Source organism: Pseudophryne corroboree (genome assembly GCF_028390025.1).
Source record: "Pseudophryne corroboree isolate aPseCor3 chromosome 2 unlocalized genomic scaffold, aPseCor3.hap2 SUPER_2_unloc_2, whole genome shotgun sequence".
In the NCBI taxonomy this organism is placed as follows: domain Eukaryota; kingdom Metazoa; phylum Chordata; class Amphibia; order Anura; family Myobatrachidae; genus Pseudophryne; species Pseudophryne corroboree.
In genome coordinates this window covers 881,635-893,361 of record NW_026967489.1, presented here as the reverse complement: position 1 = coordinate 893,361, position 11,727 = coordinate 881,635, and positions in this window count along the sequence as shown.

Here is an 11,727-nt window from a genome sequence, read left to right as displayed (position 1 = left end):
GTTTGTCCCGGAGCCGCGCCGCCGACCCCCCTTGCAGATGCTGAAGATTGAAGAGGTCCGGAACCAGGCGGCAGAAGACTTTCAGTCTTCATCAGGTAGCGCACAGCACTGCAGCTGTGCGCCATTGTCTGTCAGCACACTTCACACAGCGGTCACGGAGGGTGCAGGGCGCGGGGGGGGGGCGCCCTGGCAGCAATGTAGAATACCTGTATGGCGAAAAATACATCACATATAGCCCTTGAGGCTATATGGATGTATTTAACCCCTGCCAGATATCACAATCTCCGGAGAAGAAGCCAGCCGAAAAGGGGGCGGGGCCTATTCTCCTCAGCACACAGCGCCATTTTCCCTCACAGAAAGGCTGAGGGGAAGGCTCCCATGCTCTCCCCTGCACTGCACTACAGAAACAGGGTTAAAACAGAGAGGGGGGGCACTGATTTGGCGATATAAATATATATTAAATGCTATAAGGGAGGAACACTTATATAAAGGTTGTCCCTGTATAATTATAGCATTTTGGTGTGTGCTGGCAAACTCTCCCTCTGTCTCCCCAAAGGGCTAGTGGGTCCTGTCCTCTATCAGAGCATTCCCTATGTGTGTGCTGTATGTCGGTACGTGTGTGTCGACATGTATGAGGAAAATGTTGGTGAGGAGGCGGAGCAAATTGCTTGTAATGGTGATGTCACTCTCTAGGGCAGGCCTGGCCAACCTGTGGCTCTCCAGATGTTGTAAAACTACACATCCCAGCATGCCCTTCCACAGTTTTAGCCTTCCCTAATAGCAAAACTGTGGCAAAGCATGATGGGACTTGTAGTTTTACAACAGCTGGAGAGCCACAGGTTGGCCAGGCCTGCTCTAGGGAGTCGACACCGGAATGGATGGCTTACTTATGGAAGTACGTGATCATGTCAACACGCTGCAAGCCGGTTGACGACATGAGACGGCCGGCAAACAAATTAGTACCTGTCCAGGCGTCTCAGACACCGTCAGGGGCTTGTAAAAACGCCCATTTACCTCAGTCGGTCGACAGACCCAGACACGGACACTGATTCAGTGTCGACGGTGAAGAAACAAACGTATTTTCCTTTAGGGCCACACGTTAAGGGCAATGAAGGAGGTGTTACATATTTCTGATACTCCAAGTACCACAAAAAAGGGTATGATGTGGGATGTGAAAAAACTACCTGTAGTTTTTCCTGAATCAGATAAATTAAATGAAGTGTGTGATGATGCGTGGGTTTTCCCCGATAGAAAATTATTGGCGGTATACCCTTTCCCGCCAGAAGTTAAGGCGCGTTGGGAAACACCCCTCAGGGTGGATAAGGCGCTCACACGCTTATCAGAACAAGTGGCGGTACCATCTACAGATAGGGCCGTACTTAAGGAGCCAGCTGATAGGAGGCTGAAAAATATCCTAAAAAGTATACACATGCTGGTGTTATACTGCGACCAGCGATCGCCTCAGCCTGGATGTGCAGAGCTGAGGTGGCTTGGTCGGATTCCCTGACTAAAAATATTGATACCCTTGACAGGGACAGTATTTTATTGACTATAGAGCATTTAAAGGATGCATTTCTATATATGCGAGATGCGCAGAGGGATATTTGCACTCTGGCATCAAGAGTAAATGCGATGTCCATATCTGCAAGAAGATGTTTATGGACACGACAGTGGTCAGGTGATGCAGATTCCAAACGGCACAAAGATGTATTGCCGTATAAAGGGGAGGAGTTATTTGGGGTCGGTCCATGGGACCTGGTGGCCACGGCAACTGCTGGAAAATCCACCGTTTTTTACCCTAAGTCACATCTCTGCAGAAAAAGACACCGTCTTTTCAGCCTCAGTCTTTCGTCCCTATAAGAGTCATATCTGCCCAGGGATAGAGGAAAGGGAAGAAGACTGCAGCAGGCAGCCCATTCCCAGGAACAGAAGCTCTCCACCGCTTCTACTAAGTTCTCAGCATGACGCTGGGACCGTACAGGACCCCTGGATCCTACAAGTAGTATCCAAGGGGTACAGATTGGAATGTCGAGGCGTTTCCCCCCTCGCAGGTTCCTGTAATCTGCTGTACCAATGTCTCCCTCCGACAGGGAGGCAGTATTGAAAAAAATTCACAAGCTGTATTCCCAGCAGGTGATAATAAAATTACCCCTCCTACAACAAGGAAAGGGGTATTGTTCCACACTATATGGTGGTACTGAAGCCAGAAGGCTAGGTGAGACCGATTCTAAATCTGAAAAATTTGAACACTTACAAGGGTTCAAATCCAGATGGAGTCACTCAGAGCAGTGATAGCGAACCGGGAACAAGGGGACTATATGGTGTCCCGGGACATCAGGGATGCTTACCTCCATGTCCCAAAATTTGCTTTTCTCACCAAGGGTACCTCAGGTTCGTGGTACAGAACTGTCACTATCAGTTTCAGACGATGCCGTTGGATTGTCCAAGGCACCCCGGGTCCTTACCAAGGTAATGACCGAAATGAGGATTCGTCTTCAAAGAAAATGGACGACCTCCTGATAAGAACAAGGTCCAGAGAAGGTCGGAGTAGCACTATCTCAAGTAGTTCTACGACAGCACGGGTGGATTCTAAATATTCCAAAACCGCAGTTGTTCCGACGACACGTCTGCTGGTCCTAGGGTTGATTCTGGACACAGTCCAGGAAAAGGTGTTTCTCCCAGAGGAGAAAGCCAGGGAGTTATCCGAGCTAATCGGGATCCTCCTAAAACCAGGAAAAGTGTCAGTGCATCATTGCACAAGAGTCCTGGTAAAAATGGTGGCTTATTACGAAGCGCTTCCATTCGGCAGATTTCACGCAAGAACTCTTCAGTGGGATCTGCTGGACAAATGGTCCGGATCGCATCTTCAGATGCATCAGCGGATAACCCTATATCCAAGGACAAGGGTGTCTCTCCTGTGGTGATTACAGAGTGCTCATCTTCTAGAGGGCCGCAGATTCGGCATTCAGGATTGGATGCTGGTAACCACGGAGGCCAGCCTGAGAGGCTGGGGAGCAGTCACACAGGGAAAAAATTTCCAGGGAGTGTGATCAAGTCTGGAGAATTCTCTCCACATAAATATACTGGAGCTAAGAGCAAATTTATAATGCTCTAAGTTTAGCAAGGCCTCTGCTTCAAGGTCAGCCGGTATTGATCCAGTGGGATAACATCACGGCAGTCGCCCACGTAAACAGAAAGGGCGGCACAAGAAGCAGGAGGGCAGTGGTCAAAACTGCAAGGATTTTTCGCTAGGTGGAAAATCATGTGATAGCACTGTCAGCAGTGTTCATTCCGGGAGTGGACGACTGGGAAGCAGACTTCCTCAGCAGGCACGACCTCCACCCGGGAGAGTGGGAACTTCATCGGGAAGTTTTCCGCATGATTGTGAACCGTTGGGAAAGACCAAAGGTGGACATGATGGCGTCCCGCCCGAACAAAAAACGGGACAGGTATTGCGCCAGGTCACGAGACCTTCAGGCGATAGCTGTGGACGTCCTGGTAACACCGTGGGTGTAACAGTCGGTGTATGTGTTCCCTCCTCTGTTTCTCATAACCAAGGTATTGAGAATTATAAGACGTAGAGGAGTAAGAACTATACTCGTGGCTCCGGATTGGCCAAGAGGGACTTGGTACCCGGAACTTCAAGAGATGCTCACAGAGGACTAATGGCCTCGGGAGCTAAGATGGGATTTGCTTTCAGCAAGAACCATGTCTGTTCCAAGAGGAACCGTGGCATCTGCCTCTAAGAAAGGACCTGCTGCAGCAGGGACCTTGTCTGTTCCAAGACTTACCGTGACTGCGTTTGACGGCATGGCGGTTGAACGCCGGATCCTAAGGGAAAAGGCATTCCGGAAGAGGTCATACCTACCCTGGTCAAAGCCAGGAAGGAGGTGACCGTACAACGTTATCACCACATGTGGTGAAAATATGTTGCGTGGGTGAGGCCAGGAAGGCCCCACGAAAAAATTTCAACTAGGTCGATTTCTGCACTTCCTGAAAACAGGAGTGTCTATGAGCCTCAAATGGGGTCCATTAAGGTTCAAGTTTCGGCCCTGTAGATTTTCTTCCAGAAAAAATTGGCTTCAATTCCTGAAGTCCAGACGTTTGTCAAGGGAGTATTGCATATACAGCCCCTTGTGTGCCTCCAGTGGCACCGTGGGATCTCAACGTAGTGTTGGGATTCCTAAAATCATATTGGTTTGAACCGCTCAAATCTGTGGATTTGAAATATCTCACATGGAAAGTGACCATGTTGTGGCCCTGGCCTCTGCCAGGCGACTGTCAGAATTGGGGGCTTTGTCTTAAAAAAGCCCATTTTTGTTTGTCCATTCGGACAGGGCAGAACTGCGGACTCGTCCCCAGTTTCTTCCTAAGGTGGTGTCAGCGTTTCACCTGAAACAACATATTGTGGTGCCTGCGGCTACTAGGGACTTGGAGGACTCCAAGTTGCTAGACGTTGTCGGGGCCCTAAAAATATATATTTATATATATATATATATATATATATATATATATATATATATATATATATATATATTTTTCCGGGACGGCTGGAGTCAGAAAGTCTGACTTGCTGTTTATATTGTAGGCACCCAAAAAGCTGGGTGCTCCTGCTTCTAAGCAGACTATTGTTTGTTGGATTTGTAGTACAATTCAGCTTGCACATTCTGTGGCAGGCCTGCCACAGCCAAAATCTGTAAGTGCCCATTCCACAAGGAAGGTGGGCTCATCTTGGGCGGATGCCCGAGGGGGTCTCGGCTTTAAAATTTTGCCGAGCAGCTACGTGGTCAGGGGGGAACACGTTTGTAAAATTCTACAAATTTGATACCCTGGCTGAGGAGGACCTGGAGTTCTCTCATTCGGTGCTGCAGAGTCATCCGCACTCTCCCGCCCGTTTGGGAGCTTTGGTATAATCCCCATGGTCCTGACGGAGTCCCCAGCATCCACTAGGACGTTAGAGAAAATAAGATTTTACTTACCGATAAATCTATTTCTCGTAGTCCGTAGTGGATGCTGGGCGCCCATCCCAAGTGCGGATTGTCTGCATTACTTGTACATAGTTATTGTTACAAAAATCGGGTTATTATTGTTGTGAGCCATCTTTTTTTAGAGGCTACTTCATTGTTATCATACTGTTAACTGGGTTCAGATCACAAGTTGTACGGTGTGATTGGTGTGGCTGGTATGAGTCTTACCCGGGATTCAAGATCCTTCCTTATTGTGTACGCTCGTCCGGGCACAGTACCTAACTGAGGCTTGGAGGAGGGTCATAGGGGGAGGAGCCAGTACACACCATGTGATCCTAAAAGCTTGCTTTTGTGCCCTGTCTCCTGCGGAGCCGCTATTCCCCATGGTCCTGACGGAGTCCCCAGCATCCACTACGGACTACGAGAAATAGATTTATCGGTAAGTAAAATCTTATTATAAGGTTATCCCTGTATATATATAGCGCTCTGGTGTGTGCTGGCAAACTCTCCCTCTGTCTCCCCAAAGGGCTAGTGGGGTCCTGTCCTCTATCAGAGCATTCCCTGTGTGTGTGCTGTGTGTCGGTACGTTTGTGTCGACATGTATGAGGAGGAAAATGGTGTGGAGGCGGAGCAATTGCCTGTAATAGTGATGTCACCCCCTAGGGCAGGCCTGGCCAACCTGTGGCTCCCCAGATGTTGTGAAACTACACATCCCAGCATGCCCTGCCACAGTTTTAGCATTCCCTAATAGCAAAACTGTGGGAAGGCATGATGGGACTTGTAGTTTTACAACAGCTGGAGAGCCACAGGTTGGCCAGGCCTGCCCTAGGGAGTCGACACCTGACTGGATGGTCTTATTTAAGGAATTACGTGATAGCGTCAGCACTTTACAAAAGACTGTTGACGACATGAGACAGCCGGCAAATCAGCTAGTACCTGTCCATGCGTCTCAAACACCGTCAGGGGCTCTAAAGCGCCCGTTACCTCAGGTGGTCGACACAGACCCAGACACGGACACTGACTCCAGTGTCGACGGTGAGGAAACAGACGTGATTTCCAGTAGGGCCACACGTTACATGATCACGGCAATGAAGGAGGTTTTGAACATTTCTGATACTACAAGTACCACAAAAAAGGGTATTATGTGGGGTGTGAAAAAACTACCCGTAGTTTTTCCTGAATCAGATGAATTAAATGAAGTGTGTGATGATGCGTGGGTTCCCCCCGATAAAAAACTGCTAATTTCGAAAAATTATTGGCATTATACCCTTTCCCGCCAGAAGATAGGGCGCGTTGGGAAACACCCCCTAGGGTGGATAAGGCGCTCACACGCTTATCAAAACAAGTGGCGTTACCGTCTCCTGATACGGCCGCCCTCAAGGAGCCAGCTGATAGGAAGCTGGAAAATATCCTAAAAAGTATATAAACACATACTGGTGTTATACTGCGACCAACAATCGCCTCAGCCTGGATGTGCAGCGCTGGGGTGGCTTGGTCGGATTCCCTGACTGAAAATATTGATACCCTGGACAGGGACAGTATTTTATTGACTATAGAGCATTTAAAGGATGCATTTCTATATATGCGTGATGCACAGAGGGATATTTGCACTCTGGCATCAAGAGTAAGTGCGATGTCCATTTCTGCCAGAAGAGGTTTATGGACGCGACAGTGGTCAGGTGATGCAGATTCCAAACGGCATATGGAAGTATTGCCGTATAAAGGGGAGGAGTTATTTGGGGTCGGTCTATCGGACCTGGTGGCCACGGCAACGGCTGGAAAATCCAAATTTTTACCCCAGGTCACCTCTCAGCTGAAAAAGACACCGTCTTTTCAGGCTCAGTCCTTTCGTCCCAATAAAGGCAAGCGGGCAAAAGGCCACTCATTTCTCCCCGGGGCAGAGGAAGGGGAAAAAGACTGCAGCAGGCAGCCTCTTCCCAGGAACAGAAGCCCTCCCCCGCTTCTGCCAAGTCCTCAGCAGGACGCTGGGGCCTTACAAGCGGACTCAAGTACGGTGGGGGGCCGTCTCAAGAATTTCAGCGTGCAGTGGGCTCACTCGCAAGTGGACCCCTGGATCCTGCAGGTAGTATCTCAGGGGTACAAATTGGAATTCGAGACGTCTCCCCCTCTCCGGTTCCTGAAGTCTGCTTTACCAACGTCTCCCTCCGACAGGGAGGCGGTATTGGAAGCCATTCACAAGCTGTATTCCCAGCAGGTGATAATCAAGGTACCCCTCTTACAACAGGGAAAGGGGTATTATTCCACGCTGTTTGTGGTACCGAAGCCGGACGGCTCGGTGAGACCTATTTTAAATCTGAAATCATTGAACACTTACATACAAAGGTTCAAATTCAAGATGGAGTCACTCAGAGCAGTGATAGCGAACCTGGAAGAAGGGGACTATATGGTGTCTCTGGACATCAAGGATGCTTACCTACATGTCCCAATTTACCCTTCTCACCAAGGGTACCTCAGGTTTGTGGTACAAAACTGTCATTATCAGTTTCAGACGCTGCCGTTTGGTTTGTCCACGGCACCCCGGGTCTTTACCAAGGTAATGGCCGAAATGATGATTCTTCTTCGAAGAAAAGGCGTCTTAATTATCCCTTACTTGGACGATCTCCTGATAAGGGCAAGGTCCAGGGAACAGTTAGAGGTCGGAGTAGCACTATCTCAAGTAGTGCTACGGCAGCACGGGTGGATTCTAAATATTCCAAAATCGCAGCTGATTCCGACGACACGTCTGCTGTTCCTGGGGATGATTCTGGACACAGTCCAGAAAAAGGTGTTTCTCCCGGAGGAGAAAGCCAGGGAGTTATCCGAGCTAGTCAGGAACCTCCTAAAACCAGGCCAGGTGTCAGTGCATCAGTGCACAAGGGTCCTGGGAAAAATGGTGGCTTCTTACGAAGCGATTCCATTCGGCAGATTCCACGCAAGAACTTTTCAGTGGGATCTGCTGGACAAATGGTCCGGGTCGCATCTTCAGATGCATCAGCGGATAACCCTGTCTCCAAGGACAAGGGTGTCTCTCCTGTGGTGGTTGCAGAGTGCTCATCTTCTAGAGGGCTGCAGATTTGGCATTCAGGACTGGATCCTGGTGACCACGGATGCCAGCCTGAGAGGCTGGGGAGCAGTCACACAGGGAAGAAATTTCCAGGGCTTGTGGTCAAGCATGGAAACGTCATTTCACATAAATATCCTGGAACTAAGGGCCATTTACAATGCCCTAAGTCAAGCAAGGCCTCTGCTTCAGGGTCAGCCGGTGTTGATCCAGTCGGACAACATCACGGCAGTCGCCCACGTAAACAGACAGGGCGGCACAAGAAGCAGGAGAGCGATGGCAGAAGCTGCAAGGATTCTTCGCTGGGCGGAAAATCATGTGATAGCACTGTCAGCAGTGTTCATTCCCGGAGTGGACAACTGGGAAGCAGATTTTCTCAGCAGACACGATCTTCACCCGGGAGAGTGGGGACTTCATCCAGAAGTCTTCCAAGTGATTGTAAACCGTTGGGAAAAACCAAAGGTGGACATGATGGCGTCCCGCCCCAACAAAAAACTAGACAGGTATTGCGCCAGGTCAAGGGACCCTCAGGCAATAGCTGTGGACGCTCTGGTAACACCGTGGGTGTACCAGTCGGTGTATGTGTTCCCTCCTCTACCTCTCATACCAAAGGTACTGAGGATTATAAGATGGAGAGGAGTAAGAACTATACTCGTGGCTCCGGATTGACCAAGAAGGACTTGGTACCCGGAACTTCAAGAGATGCTCACGGAGGATCCGTGGCCTCTACCTCTAAGAAGGGACCTGCTTCAGCAAGGACCCTGTCTGTTCCAAGACTTACCGCGGCTGCGTTTGACGGCATGGCGGTTGAACGCCGGATCCTGAAGGAAAAAGGCATTCCAGATGAAGTCATCCCTACCCTGATCAAAGCCAGGAAGGATGTAACTGCACAACATTATCACCGTATTTGGAGGAAATATGTTGCGTGGTGCGAGGCCAGGAAGGCCCCGACAGAGGAATTTCAACTAGGTCGTTTTCTGCATTTCCTGCAGACAGGACTGTCCATGGGCCTAAAATTAGGTTCCATTAAGGTTCAAATTTCGGCCTTGTCGATTTTCTTCCAGAAAGAATTGGCTTCAGTTCCTGAAGTCCAGACTTTTGTGAAGGGGGTGCTGCATATACAGCCTCCCTTTGTGCCTCCAGTGGCACCCTGGGATCTCAATGTGGTTTTGGGATTCCTAAAATCACATTGGTTCGAACCACTTGCCACACTGGATTTAAAATATCTCACATGGAAAGTGGTAATGCTGTTGGCCCTGGCTTCAGCCAGGCGCGTATCAGAATTGGCGGCTTTATCTTATAAAAGCCCTTACCTAATTTTTCATTCAGATAGGGCAGAATTGAGGACTCGCGCTCAATTTCTCCCTAAGGTGGTTTCAGCGTTTCACCTAAACCAACCTATTGTGGTGCCTGCGGCTACTGGAGACTTGGAGGATTCCAAGTTACTGGATGTAGTCAGGGCCCTGAAAATATATGTTTCCAGGACGGCTGGAGTCAGAAAATCTGACTCGCTGTTTATCCTGTATGCACCCAACAAGCTGGGTGCTCCTGCTTCTAAGCAGACGATTGCTCGTTGGATTTGTAGCACAATTCAACTTGCACATTCTGTGGCAGGCCTGCCACAGCCAAAATCTGTCAATGCCCATTCCACAAGGAAGGTGGGCTCATCTTGGGCGGCTGCCCGAGGGGTCTCGGCTTTACAACTTTGCCGAGCAGCTACGTGGTCGGGGGAAAACACGTTTGTAAAATTCTACAAATTTGATACCCTGGCTAAGGAGGACCTGGAGTTCTCTCATTCGGTGCTGTAGAGTCATCCGCACTCTCCCGCCCGTTTGGGAGCTTTGGTATAATCCCCATGGTCCTTACGGAGTCCCAGCATCCACTTAGGACGTCAGAGAAAATAAGAATTTACTTACCGATAATTCTATTTCTCGTAGTCCGTAGTGGATGCTGGGTGCCCATCCCAAGTGCGGATTGTCTGCAATACTTGTACATAGTTATTGTTAACTAAATCGGGTTATTGTTGTTGTGAGCCATCTATCCAGAGGCTCCTCTGTTATCATGCTGTTAACTGGGTTCAGATCACAAGTTGTACGGTGTGATTGGTGTGGCTGGTATGAGTCTTACCCGGGATTCAAAATCCTTCCTTATTGTGTCAGCTCTTCCGGGCACAGTATCCTAACTGAGACTTGGAGGAGGGTCATAGGGGGAGGAGCCAGTGCACACCGTGTAGTCCTAAAGCTTTTACTTTTGTGCCCAGTCTCCTGCGGAGCCGCTATTCCCCATGGTCCTTACGGAGTCCCAGCATCCACTACGGACTACGAGAAATAGAATTATCGGTAAGTAAATTCTTATTATTATTACTCCCTGTTATAGTGTCTGTTACTCAGGTACAGGATTATTATTACTCCCTGTTATAGTGTCTGTTACTCAACCATAGTACAGTATTATTATTATTACTCCGTGTCTGTTACTCAGGTACAGTATTATTATTACTCCCTGTCATAGTGTCTGTTATTCAGGTACAGGATTATTATTACTCCCTGTCATAGTGTCTGTTACTCAACCATAGTATAGTATTATTATTACTCCGTGTCTGTTACTGAGGTATAGTACAGTATTATTATTACTCCGTGTCTGTTACTCAGGTATAGTATTATTATTACTCCCTGTCATAGTGTCTGTTACTCAGGTACAGGATTATTATTACTCCCTGTCATAGTGTCTGTTACTCAGGTACATGATTATTATTACTCTCTGTCACAGTGTCTGTTACTCAGGTACAGGATTATTATTACTCCCTGTCACAGTGTCTGTTACTCAGGTATAGTATTAATATTACTCCCTGTCATAGTGTCTGTTACTCAGGTATAAGATTATTATTACTCCCTGTCACAGTGTCTGTTACTCAGGTACAGGATTATTATTACTCCCTGTCATAGTGTCTGTTACTCAACCATAGTATAGTATTATCATTACTCCGTGTCTGTTACTGAGGTATAGTACAGTATTATTATTACTCTGTGTCTGTTACTCAGGTATAGTATTATTATTACTCCCTGTCATAGTGTCTGTTACTCAGGTACAGGATTATTATTACTCCCTGTCACAGTGTCTGTTACTCAGGTACAGGATTATTATTACTCCCTGTCATTAAAAGAAAGAGTAGTGGAATATCTTAAATCAAACAACTTACAGGATCCAAAACAGCATGGATTTACTGGTGGGAGATCATGCCAAACAAATCTTATTGACTTTTTTGACTCAGTGATGAAAACAATAGATCAAGGGGGAGCTGTAGATGTAGCATATCTAGACTTTAGTAAGGCATTTGACACTGTCCCACATCACAGACTGCTAAATAAACTTGAAAGCGTGGGGGTGGATTATAAAATAGTTAAATGGATAAGAACCTGGTTGCAGGATAGGAAACAGACAGTTGTAGTAAATGGAGTGCAATCTATGGAGGGAAATGTTACCAGTGGAGTACCCCAGGGATCTGTACTTGGACCAGTTCTCTTTAATATCTTTGTTGGTGACATTGCAGATGGTATTGAAGGGAAGATATGCCTTTTTGCAGATGATACAAAGATATGCAACAGGGTAGACACACCGGGAGGGGTCAAACAAATGATTGATGACCTAGCTAGGCTTGAGAAATGGTCAAGAACGTGGCAACTACAGTTTAATGCTAAAAAA